Here is a 17,485-nt window from a genome sequence, read left to right on the forward strand (position 1 = left end):
TCACCACGTAAGTATATGATAACACTGCGACAACTAAAGAAAAGCATGGGGGAGAGAAAATGCCTGCCTGGCTGTAAAAATGCAGAGGAGATTTGTGTTTCAGAAGCTATGAATATCTGATTTTCTCAAAAGAACATTGTCAAGAAAATAGATGTCTAAATATGACTCCTCTGCTAGCAGATATAGGAGCTAAGTGTTTAGATAGAGTGAAATGGTAGGCATGGACTAACTGTGGATCCAGCTAAGTGGCAGGAATGGGACATAAGTTCTATGATGCAGGCCAGTGAAAAGAAAGAGATAAAAGCCACTTTCAAAAAGCAAAGTGTCAGGGAGATGTTCAGTGGTAGAAAGAGGTTCTGTGGAAGAAGATGGAGCCATAGAAAATATATGAGAATTTAGAAAGAAGATGGAAGCTTGAAAGAGAAGGGGGCCATATCCAAAAGATGGAAAGATGGCTGGGGGTCAGGGGATAAATGAGGAAGGGATTATAGAAGTGGGAAAGAAAAAGGTAACTGGGGCCAGAAGAAAAGGAGGGTTTGCCCACATAATGGGGAAGAAATCCAGCAATGTGGAAGAGAGGAAAATGCAGATGTGGGGCAGCAAGAATACTGGTTTAAGAAACTGTTAAAAATACATGAGGGGTTGGGGGTTAAAGGAAAAAAACAGAGGCTGAGGAAAATCATGTTGTTTTAAGAGGTGACTAGGGCTTCATAAGAGGTCAGAAGCACTCTAGGGGCTGTCATGAAATGCTGTTGAGGGATAAAAATAAGCCTGAAGGGAACAGGAGTGGGTGGGCTATGAGAAAACAGGAATGGGAAGATTTTATTTATTTGTATTTTTAAATTTTTTATTATGTTATGCTAGTCACCATACAGTACATAATTAGTTTTTGATGTAATGTTCCATGATTCATTGTTTGCATATAACACCCAGTGCTCCATGCAATGAGTATCCTCCTTAATACCCATCACTGGGCTAACTCATCCCCCCATGCTCTCCCCTCTAAAACCCTCAGTTTGTTTCCCAGAGTCCATAGTCTCTCATAGTTCATCTCCTGCTTGATATGCCCCCCCTTCATTTTCCCTTCCTTCTCCTACTGTCTTCTATGCTATTTCTTATGTTCCACAAGTAAGTGAAACCATATGATAATTGACTTTCTCTGCTTGACGTATTTCACTTAGCATAATCTCCTCCAATCCCATCCATGTTGATGCAAAAGTTGGGTAGTCATCCTTTCTGATGGCTGAGTAATTTTCCATTGTATAGATGGACCACATCTTCTTTATCCATTCATCTGTTGAAGGGCATCTCAGCTCTTCCCACAATTTGGCTCTTGAGGACATTGCTCCTATGAACACGGGGGTGGATGTGGCCCTTCTTTTCACTACAACTGTATTGTTGGAGTAAATGACCACTAGTACAATTGCTGGTTCATTGAAGACCTCAATTTTTAATTTTTTGAGGAACCTCCACACTGTTTTCCAAAGTGGCTATAACAACTTGCATTCCTATCCACAGTGTAGTCCTTAAGTAGAAAGGGTTCCTCTTTCTCCACAACCTTTCCAACATGTGTTGTTTCTTGCCTTGTCAGTTTTAGCCATTCTAATTGGTGTAAAGTGCTATCTCAGTATGGTTTTGATTTGAATTTCCCTGATGACTAATGATGATGATGTTAGCCATTTGTATATCTCCTTTGGAGAAGTGTCTGTTCATGTTTTCTGCTCATTTATTGGCTTATTGACTTGATTATTTCTTTTTTGGGTGTTGAGTTTGTGAAGTTCTTTTTACATCTTGATATCAGCCCTTTTTCTGTAGTGTAATTTACAAATATCTTCTCCCATTCTGTGGGTTGCCTTTTAGTTTGGTTGACTGTTTCCTTTGCTGAGCAGAATGTTTTGATCTTGATGTTCCAAAAATTCATTTTCACTGTTGATTCCCTTGCCTTTGGAGACGTGTCTTGAAAGAAGTTGCTGTGGCCAATGTCAAAGAGGTTACTGCCTATGTTCTCCTCTAGGGTTTTGATGGATTCCCACCTCACATTGAAGTCCTTCATCCATTTAGAGTTTAATCTTCGTGTATACTGTAAAAGAATGGTCGAGTTTCATTCTTCCATATATAGCTGTCCAATTTTACCAGCATCATTTATTGAAGGGATTGTTTTGTTTTTTTTTTGTTTTTTTTTACATTGGGTATTTTTTCCTGCTTTGCTGAAGATTAATGGACCACAGAACTGAGAATCCATTTCTGGGCTTTCTATTCTGTTCCATTGATCTACGTGTCTATTTTTGTGCCAAAGACATGCTGTCTTGGTGATCACAGCTTTGTAATATATCTTGACACTTTGTAATATACCTTGACTTGACAATGTGATGCCCCCAAATTTGTTTTTCTTCTTCAACATTTCCTTGGAAATTCAGTGTCTTTTCTGGTTCCATGCAAAATTTAGGATTGTTTGTTCCAGCACTTTGAAAAATGCCATTGGTATTTTGATTGGGATGGCATTGAAAGTATAGATAGCTCTGGGCAGCATAGACACTTTAACAATGTTTATTCTTCTGATCCATGAGTATAGAACATTTTCCATCTTTTTCTGTCTTCTTCAGTTTCTTTCATAAGTGTTCTGATGTTTCTAGAGTATAGATCCTTCCCCTCTTTGGTTAGGTTTATTCCAAGATATCTTATGTGTTTTGGTGCTATTGTAAATGGAATCAATTCCCTATTTTCTCTTTCTATATTTACATTGTTAGTATATGGGAGAGCAACTGATTTCTGTGCACTCATTTTGTATTCTGCCTAATTAGTGAATTGATGTCTGAGTTCTAGTAATTTAGGGGTGAAGCTTTTTTGGGTTTTCCACATTAAATATCGTGTCATATGCAAAGAGAATTTGACTTCTTTGCCAATTTGAATACTTTTTATTTATTTTTGTTATCTGATTGTTGTCGCTGAGACTTCCTGTATTGCGTTGAAGAATCATGCCAAAAGTGGGCATCCTTGTCATGCTCCTGATCTTAAGGGAAAGGCTCTCATGTGTTCCCCATTAAGAATGGTATTTGCTGTGGGCTTTTCAAAGATGTTTTTATAAAATTGAGACATTTTCCCTTTATCCCTACACTCTGATGAGTTTAATCAGGAAAGGATGCTGTATTTTGTCAATTTTTTTTCTTCATCAATTGAGAGGATCATATGGTTCTTATCTCTCCGGTCATTAATGTGTTCTATCACATTGATTAATTTGGAAATGATGAGCCACCCATGCATGCCAGGGAATAAATCCCACCAGGTCGTCATGGATAATCCTTTTCATGTACTGTTGGATCCTATTAGCTAGGATCTTGTTGAGAATTTTGGTATCCATATTCATCAGGGATATTGGCGTTTAATACTTCTTTTTGATGGGGGCCTTGCCAGGTTTTGGGATCAAGGAAATGCTCGCCTCATAGAATGAGTCTGAAAGTTTTCCTTCTGTTTCTATTTTTTGAAACAGTTTCAGGAGAATAGGTATTATTTCTTCTTTGTCTGTTTGGTAGAATTCCGCTGGGACTCCATCAGGTCCTGGACTCTTGTTTTTTGAGAGGTTTGTGATCACTTCTTTAATCCCATTACTGGTTATTGGTCAATTTAGGTTGTCAATTTTTTCCTGTTTCAGTCTTGATAGTTTCCAGGTTTCCAGGAAGGCATCCATTCCTTCCAGGTTGCTTAATTTATTGGAATATCATTGTTGATAATAATTTCTGATAATTGTTTCTCTTTCTTTGGTGTTAGTCATGATCTCTCAAAAGGGAAGATTTTAGTAAGCAAATGTAGACAATAAAGGGGATTAGAATAAGTAATGGAATGATGGACCAGTGTGCAAATGGGAGTGGTGAGGGTTTAAGGCCTCAGGGAAAGGGTGCAGTTAACAGTAGATAAGAGAGCTCAATGAGAAATAGGGAGTTCAATACAAAGGGGGACTCACTGGGCAAATGGAAACTCTGTGAACAATTAGGTTTTGATGAAAATGATCCTCAAGAAGGGAAATCACTTCAGCAATGATCAGAGATGAAGAGATTTCACTGGAGGAGAGGCTCAGTGACAGAAATGAGAACTATTTACAGGTTTGAAAATATACATGAGATTATATGGGTGACTCAATTGCTTAAGTGTCCAACTCTTTATTTTGGCCCAGGTCATGATCTCATAGTCATTGGATCAAGCTACACATTGGGCTCTGTGCTCAGTTCAGAGTCTGCTTGAGATTCTCTCACTCTTCCTCTGCCCCTCTCCCACTCAAAATCTCTCTCTCAATCTCAAATAAATAAATAAATAAATAATAAATAAATAAATAAATAAAATATCTTTTGAAAAAAGAAAATACATGTGAGACAGATTTCCAGCCTGGAGTAGATTATGTAGTAACACTTCTCCATGCTTTTCTCTACTAAGGACAACTATAAACCTTGGAAATGATGTAAGAGACAACCAGAGATAAACTTTGAAAGGTGATAAAAAGAAGGTAATCTGGTTAGGCACTCCAGGACTATAAGAACAATCAAAAGGTGGAGCATCTTGTGCCCCCATGCAACATAAAGAAGTAGTCCAAACTCGATATTTCACAACTTCCAACGTAGAAGTCAAAGGCAGTCCAGGTAAATTCTTTCCTTGCCTGGATTACAACGAATTTCCCCTCAAAAACACCAGCTTGGGACACTGGGATGGCTCAGCTGGTTGAGTGTCTGGCTCTTGATTTTGGCTCAGGTCATGATCTCAGGGTTGTGGGATTGAGCTTAGCATTTTGCTCCATGCTCAGCATAAAGTCTCCTTGGGATTCTCTCTCCTTCTATGTCTGACCCCCCCTTCACTCAAATGCACAATCACAATCGCAAACAAACACACCAAGTGAGCCCAAAAGAACCAGCAAGTAAGATATAGATTGGGAGTACCACTGACAATAAGCATCAGGTGAAGCATTTTTCTTTTTCACTGAGCCTGATGTTATCTACTACCCAAGATTACAAGGACAAACAGACAGGCAGAACCACAGCACCAAGAGAGACTCAGCTAATAGCAAGTGGCTTATTCAGGAATCCTCTATATTTCCACAATCCTGAGAGTACCCTTACCCTCCCAGAGAAACCAGGGTGGATGAGGGTCATCAGTAGTGAGATCAGTCTATAGGCATTGAGTAGAAGAAAGTTCTTTGCCTCAGAATCCAAACCCCTCCAGATATACTGGGCTACCAAAAGGCACCAACAAATGGAGGTGTCTATCAGAACAAGCAGTGCAGCCCAGTAAACTTCTTTGTTCCTAAAACACTAGATAAACCACAGACCATTATAACACAAGAAAGGCTCTGGAAAAAATGGGCAGAAGATATGAACAGACACTTCTCCAATGAAGACATAGAAATGGCTATCAGACACATGAAAACATGTTCATCATCACTAGCCATCAGGGAGATTCAAATTAAAACCACATTGAGATATCACCTTACACCAGTTAGAATGGCCAAAATTAGCAAGACAGGAAACAACCTGTGTTGGAGGGGATGTGGAGTAAGGGGAACCCTCTTCCACTGTTGGTGGGAATGCAAGTTGGTGCAGCCTCTTCGGAGAACAGTGTGGAGATTCCTCAAGAAATTAAAAATAGAGCTTCCCTATGACCCTGCAATTGCACTACTGGGTATTTACTCCAAAGATACAGATATAGTGAAAAGAAGGGCCATCTTTACCCCAATGTTTATAGCAGCAATGGCCACGGTTGCCAAACTGTGGAAAGAACCAAGATGCCCTTCAATGGACGAATGGATAAGGAAGATGTGGTCCATATACACTATGGAGTATTATGCCTCCATCAGAAAGGATGAATACCCAACTTTTGTAGCAACATGGATGGGACTGGAAGAGATTATGCTGAGTGAAATAAGTCAAGCAGAGAGAGTCAATTATCATAAGGTTTCACTTATTTGTGGAGCATAACAAATAGCATGGAGGACATGGGGAGTTAGGAGAAGGGAGTTGGGGGAAATTGGAAGGGGTGGTGAACCATGAGAGACTATGGACTCTGAAAAACAATCTGAAGGGTTTGAAGAGGTGGGGGGGTGAGAGGTTGGGGGAACCAGGTGATGGGTATTAGAGAGGGCATAGATTGCATGGAGCACTGGGTGTGGTATAAAAACAATGAATACTGTTATGCTGAAACTAAATTTAAAAAATGATTTAAAAAAAAAAGAAAGAAAGGCTCTGAAAATTAAACTGTCATTAGGACCATAGCTCACGAAACTAGGCCAGAACCTGTGTGCTAAGCCTGAATATAGTGACTCCTTGATAAAAATATATTATTTTTTAAATTTTATTATGTTAGTCACTCTACAGTACATCATTAGTTTTTGATGTAGTGTCCCATGATTCATTGTTTGTGTATAACACCCAGTGCTCTGTGCAATATGTGCCCTCCTTAAAATAAATTATTTAAATAAGACCTAGAATTGCCAACGGTAATAGTCAATATATCCAGGGTACACTGAAAACCACCCATCATACCAAGAACCAGGAAAATCACAGCCTAAATGAGAAATGAGAATTGAAAATGCAAACACAAGGGTGAAGCAGTTGTCAGAATGATCTGACGAGGACTTAAGCAGCTGTCATAAAAGTCCTTCAACAAACAATTATAAAATCTCTTAAAACAAATGAAAAAAATATAAAATCTCAAAAAAGGAATAGAAATTGTACAAAAGAACCAAATGAAAATTACAGAACCAAAAAAGAATACATTAACTGAAATTTAAAAAATTGCCAGACAGGCTCAATAATAGAGTGGAAACAACAGAGGATAAAATTCAGTGAAAACTATAAAATGCTGATTAAAAAAAATCAAAGAAGACCAAAATTAATAGAGAATATACCATGTTTATGATTTATCGAATTTATCAATTTTCAATTTTTCTAAAACTGTTCTATAGGTTTAAAGCAATTCAAAGCAAAAATCCCAGCAAGGACTTTTGTAGACATAGACAAGATTATTTTAAAACATGTATGGAAAGACACAGCCCCTAGAATAGCTAAAACAATCTTGGAATTAAAAGAGCAAGAAAGACACCAGGTGGTGGGTATTAGAGAGGGCATGAATTGCATAGAGCACTGGGTGTGGTACAAAAACAATGAATACTGTTATGCTGAAAATAAATTTAAAAAATGATTTAAAAAAAGAAAAAAAAAAGAGCTAGAAAGAGGGAGAAAGCACTACCTGGTGTTACTATATAACTACAATAATCAAGATCATGTAGCGGTGGTAGAGATACCAATCACATATATTAATGAAACAGAATAGAGAACCCCAAATAGACATACAAATATATCCAACTATTTTTTCAATGATACAAAAGCAATCAAATGGAAGAAAGATAGCCTTTGAATAAGTGGTGTTAAAATAACTGGATATCCATGGAGAAAACAAAAAGCAAACAAAAAAGGGGGGCATCTGGTGGCTCAGTCATTTAAGCAACTGCCTTAGGCTCAGGTAATGATCCCAGGGTCCTAGGACTGAGCCCTGCATCAGCTTCCCCGCTTAGTGAGTAGTCTGCTTCTCCCTCTCTCTACCCTTCCCCCCACTCATAAATAAAATCTTTAGAACAAAACAAAACAAAAACACCAAAAATCAAAGAACAACAACAAAACATCCTAAATTTCACATCCTGCAAAGAAATTAACTCAAAATAGATCATAGATTTAAATGTATATTGTAAAACTATAAATGTTTTTAGGAATGAAAAAAACAAAATTTGGGGGATCTAGATGCTGGTGAAGAGTTCTTGTATTTGGCACTAAAAGCATGAATCATAAAAGGAAAAATCACAAGTTACACCTCATTAAAATTTAAATTTTGGTCTGTGCAAACCTGTTGAAATGGATGAAAAGACAATCTACACATGGGAAAAATACTGGCAAACTTCATATCTAACAGTGATTAGTATACACAAAATGTAAGGAATGCCCAAACTCAAGAGTAAATTATAAATAATCCAATAAAAAATGAGCAAAAGACATGAACAGACATTTCACAAAGAGGTTATAGATAACCTATAAGCACATGAAAAGATATTCGACATAATTAGGCACTAGGCAAATTCAAATTTAAATCACAAGAAGATATCACTATGTACCTTTCAGAATGGCTAAAGTAAAAAAAGTGGTAGCATCAAATCCTGGCAAAGATGCTTAGAAACTGATCACTCATACACTGAAACTGGACACTCTTACATTTCTGATGGGAAAATAAATGGTACAGCTATTCTAGGAAACAGTTTGGCAATTTCTTACAAAATTAAATGTGCAATTATCATACTACTCAACAATGCATTCTTGGACACTTACTCCAGAAAAATCAAAACTTATGTTCACATGAAAAACATATATGAATGTATATAACAACTTTATTAATAACAACCCCCAAATGGAAATATCCCTGATATCCTTCAACAGGTGAATTGTTCACTGTGATATATCTATACCATGGAATATTACTCAGCAGTAAAAACAGGAATGGAATGGACTACAGACACATGAAACAACTTAGATGGATCTCAATGGAATTATGCTTAGTGAGAAAAGCCAATACAAAAAGATCACAAACTGTATGATTTCATTTGTATAACATTCTTGAAATGGCAAAATTTTGGAACTGGAAAGCAGATTAATGATTGCCAAAGTATGGGCATAATGGCAAGAGGGAGATGGTGTGATTATAAACAGGCAACAGAAACTATCCTTGCAGTGACACAACTGTTCAGTACCTTGACTGTGGTGGAGGATATATGAACTTGTGAGTGTGACAAAGTGTATTGAACTCAATATGCACACAGATAAATGAGTATTAGCAGAACTGGGAAAATCTAAATAAATTTGGTGGATTGTATCAATGTCAATATCCCAGTTGTTATATTGTTCTATAGTTTTAAAAATGATATCATTGGGAAAAAATAAGTAAAGGGTCACAGGATCTCTTGATATTACTTTGTACAACTGCATGTGAATCTAAAATTATCTCAAATAAAATTTTTAACTAAAAGAAAAAAAGGAAAAGTAAGTAAACATAAATAATATCATGGGCTAAGTACCAGAGGATGAAAAACAAGCCAGAATAGCCATGAGTAATACTCAGGGAGGATTAGGGACTTCTGGGTGTGGGATGCAGGGCTAGGGGAACCCAAGAACTATGAGTGAGTCATATCAGACTAGGATGAGTGAGGGTAAGGAGTTGCAATGCAAGGTATTAAGTGGAATTTCTCTTGGTGTCCCTCCTTTCAGTGTCCACAGTCTGCAGGCCTGACACTATGGCCCCCTGGGCTACTGTAGGACCAACCTCAATAAGGCCTCTGAGATGGCCTCAACCAGAGACTATGAAAAAAGTAATAAATATAACACTTAGAGCACACCAGTTCATAACAGTCATGCATGATAGCTGAGACTTCTCATATTTATAATGGATTGTCTGTCTCAGAGTTCTGAAATAGCATCTCTTCCTGACAGCTGGATGGAGCCTAAAAGCCAAATTTCAAGACCTTACACCTTTCCTCACACTCTGAGGAAGGTTTTGGCTCAAAGAGAAATGTAGAATGGCTATATTCATTAAATTCATTTCTTAATGCTGCTAACAAATTACCACAAAATTAGTGGTTTAAAACAACACAAATTTGGAGGAGGAAAAAAGATGACAGAGGAGTAGGGGACCCTATTTCAACCCGTCCCCTGAATTGAGATGGGTATCTACCAGACCATTCTGAACAGCCACAAAATCAGCCTGATATGTAAGAAGATATATCTGGATCTCTACAAAAAGAATAAGATATCTCTAGAGGTATCTCTAGAGGTTTGTCTCTAGACATTAAGTGGGGACCCATGATTCTGCAGGCAGATAACAGAAGACAAACAGAAAGGGCTTCCTTTCTGTTGCACCAAAAAGGCAAAATCCTCCCATGCTAGGGACCAGGCAGAGACTTGCAGACCAGTAGAAGTGGGGGAAGAACTTTAAGAGACTCTCTCCCCAGGCTGAAACCTGGAGCTATGGGTGTGCACATTTGAACCAGGGGTCGCTTGTGGTTTTAGAAGTACAAAGGGCAGACACATGCCCAGCCCTGGCAGCAACAGCTGGGAGTACTGCTGTAGGATGCACAACCTAGGAGACTACAGTTTTTAGTAGCACAGATGGAAACAGAGATGGTGTGGCCTTGAGAGCTCAGTGAAGAGCAGAACGCAATCTCTTTGTTCTGAGACAGAGGTGTCAATGCAATCACTTATGTTCTGACTTGTGGAAGAGACACCAGGGAAAGGGGCCAGAGAACAAAAGCCCTAAAAACTAGTTTTAACTGAGACCATCCCCTTGCATTGCAAGGGGACAGGGCAACTCTGCCTAGGCAGGGTTGCCTGAGTAACAGCATGGCAAGCCCCTTCCACAGAAGACAGGTTGGAAGAAAAAGAGGATGACAACCCTCAGTGCAAGTGCATCTTGCTTGGGTTGTGCTTAATATTTTGGACTCCATACATTCCCTCAGCAACACCTCAACAGAATGATAAAGAAGAGGAAACCCAATCAAAGAAAAGAATCAGAGACTGTGGCATCTGCCACAGAAATAATTGATATGGATATAACAAAGATGTCAGAAATAGACTTCAGAGTAACAATTATGAAGTTGATATCTAGGCTTGAGAAAAATATTAGTGACAATATAGAAGCTCAAAGGGCAGAAATGAGATCTAATTTGGCCAAACTTAAAAACGTTATGAATGAGATGCAGTCTAAAATGCATAATCTGGGGTGCCTGGGTGGTTCAGTGGGTTAAAGCCTCTGCCTTCAGCTCAGGTCATAATCCCAGGGTCCTGGGATTGAGCCCTGCATCAGGCTCTCTGTAATCAGGGAGCCTGCTTCCTCCTCTCTCTCTCTCTGCCTGTCTCTCTGCTTACTTTTCATCTCTCTGTCAAATAAATAAATAAATAAATAAAATCTTTTAAAAAATAAACTGCATAATCTGACTGTCAGGGTAAAAAAAGGTAGAAGGAATTAGTGAGCTAGAGGATAAATTGGTAGATAAGAACGAAACCAAGGTGGCATGGGAAAAACAGATTAAAGCCCAAGGAATCAAACTGAGGGAGCTTAATGACTCAATGAAACATTTCAATATCAGAGTTATTGGAATCCCTAAGGGGGTGGAGAGAGAGAGAGGTCTACAAGATATATTTCAGCAAATAAAGGTTGATAACTTCCCTAGTCTGGGGAAGGAAACAAGCATTCATGTCCAAGAGGTGGAGAAGACCCCTTCCAAGATCAATGAGAACAGACCCACGCCATGACATATAATAGTACAATTCACAAATCTTAGTTCCAAGGAAATAATCTTGAAAGCAGTGAGGGGGAAAAGATTTCTTCTGTACAGAAGAAGGGATATCAGATAATGTCAGACCTGTCCACAGAGACCTGGCAAGCCATAAAGGACTGGCAAGACATATTCAGGGTACTTAATGAGAAGAACAGGCAGCCAAGGATACTTTATCCATCAAGACTGTCATTCAGAATGAATGGAGAGACAAGGGGCTTACAAGACCAGCAGAAACTGAAAGAATATATGACCACCAAGCTGGCCTTCAAGAAATATGAAGGGGGATCTATAAAAGAAAAAAGACCCCAAGAGTGATACAGAACAGAAAGTTACAGAGACAATCTATAGAAACAAAGACTTCACAGGCAATACGATGACCATAAAATCATATCTTTCAATAATCACTCTCAACATGAGTGTCCTAAATGCTCCAATGAAATGGCACAGGGTTGCAGATTGGATAAAAAGACATGACCCATCCATATACTGTCTACAAGAGACTCTTTTTGAACCTAAAGGTACATCTAGAATGCAAGTGAGGGGATAGAGAACCATTTTTAATTCCAACAGACCTCAAAAGAAAGCTGGGTTAACAATTCTTATATCAGACAAATTAGATATTAAACATTGTAGTAAAAGATACAGAAGGACACTACATAATTTGTAAAGTGTCTATCCGTAAAGAAGATATAACAACTATAAATATCTATGCCCCCAACATGAGAGCAGCCCACTACATAAGCCAAATGTTAACCAAAATAAAGAGATATATTCATAATCATACTTTAACAAGATGGGACCCGGGAAGGAGACAAACCATAACAGACTCTTAATCTCAGGAAACAAACTGAGGGCTGCCTGGGGGGGGAGGGTGGCTGGGTTATGAACATTGAGGAAGGTATTTGCTATGGTGAGTGCTGTGACAGGTGTGAGACTGAAGATTCATAGACCTGTACTCTTGAAACAAATAATACATTATATGTTAATTTAAAAATACTGTAGTAATGATAATAATAATAATAATAATAAAAGCAATACTTTAATAGTGGGAGACCTCAACACTCTGATCTCAGCAGTAGACAGATCATCTAAGCAAAAGATCAAGAAAGAAAGAAGATCTTTGAATGACACACTGGACCACGTGGATTTCATAGATATATACAGAATATTACACCCTAAAACAACAAAATAATCATTCTCCTCAAATGCACACAGAACTTTTTCCAGAATAGGCCACTTACTGGGTCACAAATCAGGTCTCAACTGATATCCAAAGATTGAGATTATCCCCTGCGTATTCTCAGACCACGATGTTTTAAAAATGGAACTCAATCGCAAGAAAAAAAATTGGAAAGATTCAAATACTTGAAAGCTAAAGACCATCCTCCTTAAGAATTTTTGTGTCAACCAGGAAATCAAAGAAGACCTTAAACAATTCATGGAAAACAAGAAGAATGAAAACACATTGGTCCAAAACCTATGGGATACTGCAAAGGTGATCCTAAGGGGGAAATATATAGCCATCCAAGCTTCTTTCAAAAAATAAAAATAAAAATAAATCCTGAATATACAAACTAACTTTACACCTTAAAGAACTGAAGAAAAAAACAACATATAAAGCCTAAACCATGCAGGAGAACAGAAATAATTAAGATTAGAGCAGATATCAATGACTTAAGAACCAGATATACAGTAAAGAAGATCAATGACACTAAAAGTTGAACCCTTGAAAGAATTAATATGATTGATAAACCACAGGCCAGACTTCTCCAAAAGAAAGGAGTAAAGGCCCTAATTAATAAAATTATGAATGAAAGGGGAGCGATCACAACTAACATCAAGGAAATAGAAACAATTATCAGAAATTATTATCAAGAACTATATGACAATAATAATAAAGCTACCAAGACTGAAACAAGAAGAAATTGACAATTTGAATAGGTCAATAACCAGTAATGAAATTGAAGTAGTGAGCAAAACCCTCCAAAACCTAGAGTCCAGGGCCTGATGGATTCCCTGGGGAATTCTACCAGTCAAAGAAGAAATAATCCCTATTCTCCTGAAGCTGTTTCAAAAAAATAGAAACAGAAGGAAAACTTCCAGACTCATTCTAGAAGCCAGCATTACCTTGTTCCCAAAACCAGGCAAGGACCCCACCAAAAAGAATTACAGGACAATATCCCTGATGAATACAGATACCAAAATTCTCAACAAGATCTTAGTTAATAGGATCTAACAGTACATGAAAAGGATTATCCATCACAACCGATGGGATTTATTCTCTGGCATGCATGGGTGTTTCATCATTTCCAAATCAATCAATGTGATAGAACACATTAATAATAGGAGAAACAAGAACCCTATGATCCTCTCAATTAATTCAGAAAAAAATATTTGACAAAATACAGCATCCTTTCCTGATTAAAACTCTTCAGAGTGTAGGGATAAAGGGAACATTCCTCAATTTTATGAAAAACATCTATGAAAAACCCACAGAAAATATCATTCTCAATGGGGAAAACCTGAGAGCCTTTCCCTTAAGATCAGGAGCATGAAAAGGATGCCCACTATCACAACTCTTTTTTCAACATAGTACCAAAAATCTTAGCATCAGCAATCAAATAACAAAAAGAAATAAAAGACATTCAAATTGGCAAAGACGAAGTCAAGTTCTCTCTCTTCCCAGAAGACATGACACTTTATGTGGAAAACCCTAAAGATTCCACCCTCCAATTACTAAAACTCATAGAGCAATTCAGTAATGTGGCAGGATACAAAAATTAATGCACAGAAATAATTTGCTTTGATTTCCTATACACTAAAAATGTACATGTAGAAGGAAAAAGTAGGGAATCAATTCCATTTACAATAGCACCAAAAACAATAAGATACCTTGGAATAAACCGAACCAAAGAAGAGAAGGATCTATACTCTAGAAACCACAGAACACTTATGAAAGAAACTGAAGAAGACAGAAAAAGATGGGAAAATGTTCCATGATCATGGATCAGAAGAATAAACATTGTTAAAATGTCTATGTTGCCCAGAGAAATCTATACTTTCAACGCCGCCCCAATCAAAATACCAATGGCATTTTTCAAAGTGCTGAAACAAACAATCCTGAAATTTGTATGGAACCAGAAAAGACCCTGAATTGCCAAGGAAATGTTGAAAAAGAAAAACAAAATTGGGGACATCACATTGCCTGATTTCAGGGTATATTACAAAGCTGTGAGCCCCAAGACAGCGTGGTATTGGCACAAAAATAAACATATAAACCAATGGACATAATAGAGTGCCCAGAAATGGACCCTTAACTCTATGGTCAGGTAATCTTTGAGAAAGGAGGAAAAAGTATCCAGTGGAAAAAAAGACAGTCACTTCAATAAATTGTGCTGGGGAAATTGGACAGCTATATACAGAAGAATGAATTGATCATTCTCTTTCACAATGCACAATGATAAACTCCAGATGGGTGAAAGACCTCAATGTGAAATGGGAACCCATCAAAATCCTATAGGAGAACATAGGCAGTAACCTCTTCAACATCGGCCACAGCAACTTCTTTCAATACACGTCTCCAAAGACAAGGGAAACAAGCAAAAATGAACTTTTGGAATTCATCAAGATCAAAAGCTTCTGCACAGCAAAGCAAACAGTCAACAAAACAAAATGGTAACACACGGAATGGGAGAAGGTTTTTGGCAATGACACCATAGATAAAGGGCTGGTTTCCGAGATGTATAAAGAACTTCTCACTCTCAACGCCCCCCCCCAAAAAAAAAAAAAACAAAAAAGCAAGTAAAAAAAATGGACAAAAAACGCGAACAGACACTTCTCCAAAGAAGACATAGAAATGGCTTACAGGGGTGCCTGGGTGACTCAGTCATTAAGCATCTGCCTTCAGCTAAGGTCATGAACCCAATGTCCTGGATCGAGATCAACTTTGGGGTTCCTGCTTAGTGGGGAGCCTGCTTCTCCCTCTCCCACTCCCCCTACTTGTGTTCCCTCTCTTTCTGTATCTCCATCAAATAAGTCAATAAAAGCTTAAAAAAAAAAGAAATGGCTAACAGACGAAAAAATTTTCAAAATCATTATCCATCAGAAATTCAAATCAAAGCCCCAATGACATACCACCTTACACAATTTAGAATGGCAAAAATTAACAAGGCAAGAAACAACAAATGTTGAAGAGGATGTGGAGAAAGAGAAACCCTCTTACACTGTTGGTGGGAATGCAAGTTGCTACAGCCACTTTGAAAACAGTGTAGAGGTTCCTCAAAAAATTAAAAATAGAGCTACCTGATGATCCAGAAATTGCACTAATGGTTACTTACCACAATGATACAGTTGTAGTGAAAAGAAGGTCCACATGCACCCCAGTGTTCATAACAGCAATGTCTACAATAGCCAAACTGTGGAAGGAGCTGAGATGACCTTCAACAGATGAATGGATAAAGAAGATGTGGTCCATATATACAATGGAATATCACTCAGCCATCAGAAAGGACGAATACTCACCATTTGCATTGACATTGATGGCACTGGAGGGGATTATGCTAAGCGAAATAAGTCAGACAGAGAAAATTACCATATGGTTTCACTTATTTGTGGAAGATAAGGAGTAGCATCAAGAATATTAGGAGAAGGAAGGGGAAAATGAAGGGGGGAAATCAGAAGAGGAGAGGAACCATGAGAGACTATGGATTAAGGAAAACAAACTGAGGGTTTCAGAGGAGGTGGATGGGAGATGTGTTAGCCTCGTGATGGCTATTTAGGAGGGCATGCAATGCATGGAACATCGAGTGTTATATGCAAACAGTGAATCATGAAACACTACATCAAAACTAATGATACACAGTATAGTGACTAACATAACATAATAAAATAAAAAAGCACACACACAAATGTATTATCTTACAATTCTAGAAGTAAGAATTCCAAAATGGGTCTTCCTGAGCTGAAATCAAGGAGCTGTTCCTTCTGGAACACAAGGCTGCGTTCTTTCTGGAGGCTCTAGGGCAAAATCTCTTCACTTGCTTTTTCAGGTTTCTGAAGAACATATGAATTCCTTATATCAAAGTCCCTTCCTCACATCTTCTAAGTCAGCAAATTAGCATATTGCAATCTCTCTCTTACCTTCCTGCCTCCCTTGTAAAATCTTTCTGCCTTTCTTCTCTACTCTTTATAAAGAGCCTTTTGTTTATTTTGGGCCCACCCAGATAATACACAACTAACCCCTGATTTTAAGATCCATAAATTAACCATATATACAAAGTATTTTTTGCCATGTAAGTTAACATATTCACAGGTCTGGAGAATGGAGTGAGGACATATTTGGGTGGCCATTATTTTGTATACCATATTGAGGATAAGTGGATTGATACTGAGATTTTCCCCAAAGTGCACTGTTGTAGATGGGGAGAAGATGGAGTGAAGGACACTTGGTCCTGGCAAGATAAAGAGTTCCACCTGCTCAGATTTCCCAGTTTAAGCATAGGCTTTAACTATCTCGGCTAAAGCAGAGCACATAGCAGTTGTTCAACTAATGACCTTATATCCTCCCTTGAATGACCCTTCACAGACTCTGGTTTAAGTCAGCACTGGGATTCCAGAAGGTCCTTCAAGTTCCAGCTTAAAAGTTAGCCCTCCATGAAATTTTACATGATCCTCCTCTGTCCCTTACCCCACCAGTCAGATATAATTCATTATCTGGGAGTTCATAGCACACATATAGGACTTCTACTTAGTTTCTTTAAATTTTCCTCTAAAACAAACAGCAAAAATAGTAATTAATGTATTGCTAGGCTGACTAATCCTGACTACCAAGTAGATATTGTAATGTTTCTTTGCAATAGGGTAAGGAAGTACTCCACTGGAATACAGGAGATCCCTATGGGTGTCTCTTACTATTACCATGCCCTGTGAATAGAAACAATGGAAAACTATTAACAGCTCAATCCAGGCAGGAATAATACTAATGACCTTTCAGAAATGAAGGCATGGGTCAGCCCATCAGGTAAAGAACCCTAAACAGCTGAAGTGCAAAGGGAATATTGAAGAGATAGTGGAGAGGGTGGTTGTGAATATGAGTTATAAGCATCTGACCAGTTAGAGAAATGAGGTCTTCAA

Source organism: Lontra canadensis, unplaced genomic scaffold, assembly GCF_010015895.1.
Source record: "Lontra canadensis isolate GAN:19392208 unplaced genomic scaffold, GSC_riverotter_1.0 scaffold207, whole genome shotgun sequence".
Classification (NCBI taxonomy): Eukaryota; Metazoa; Chordata; class Mammalia; order Carnivora; family Mustelidae; genus Lontra; species Lontra canadensis.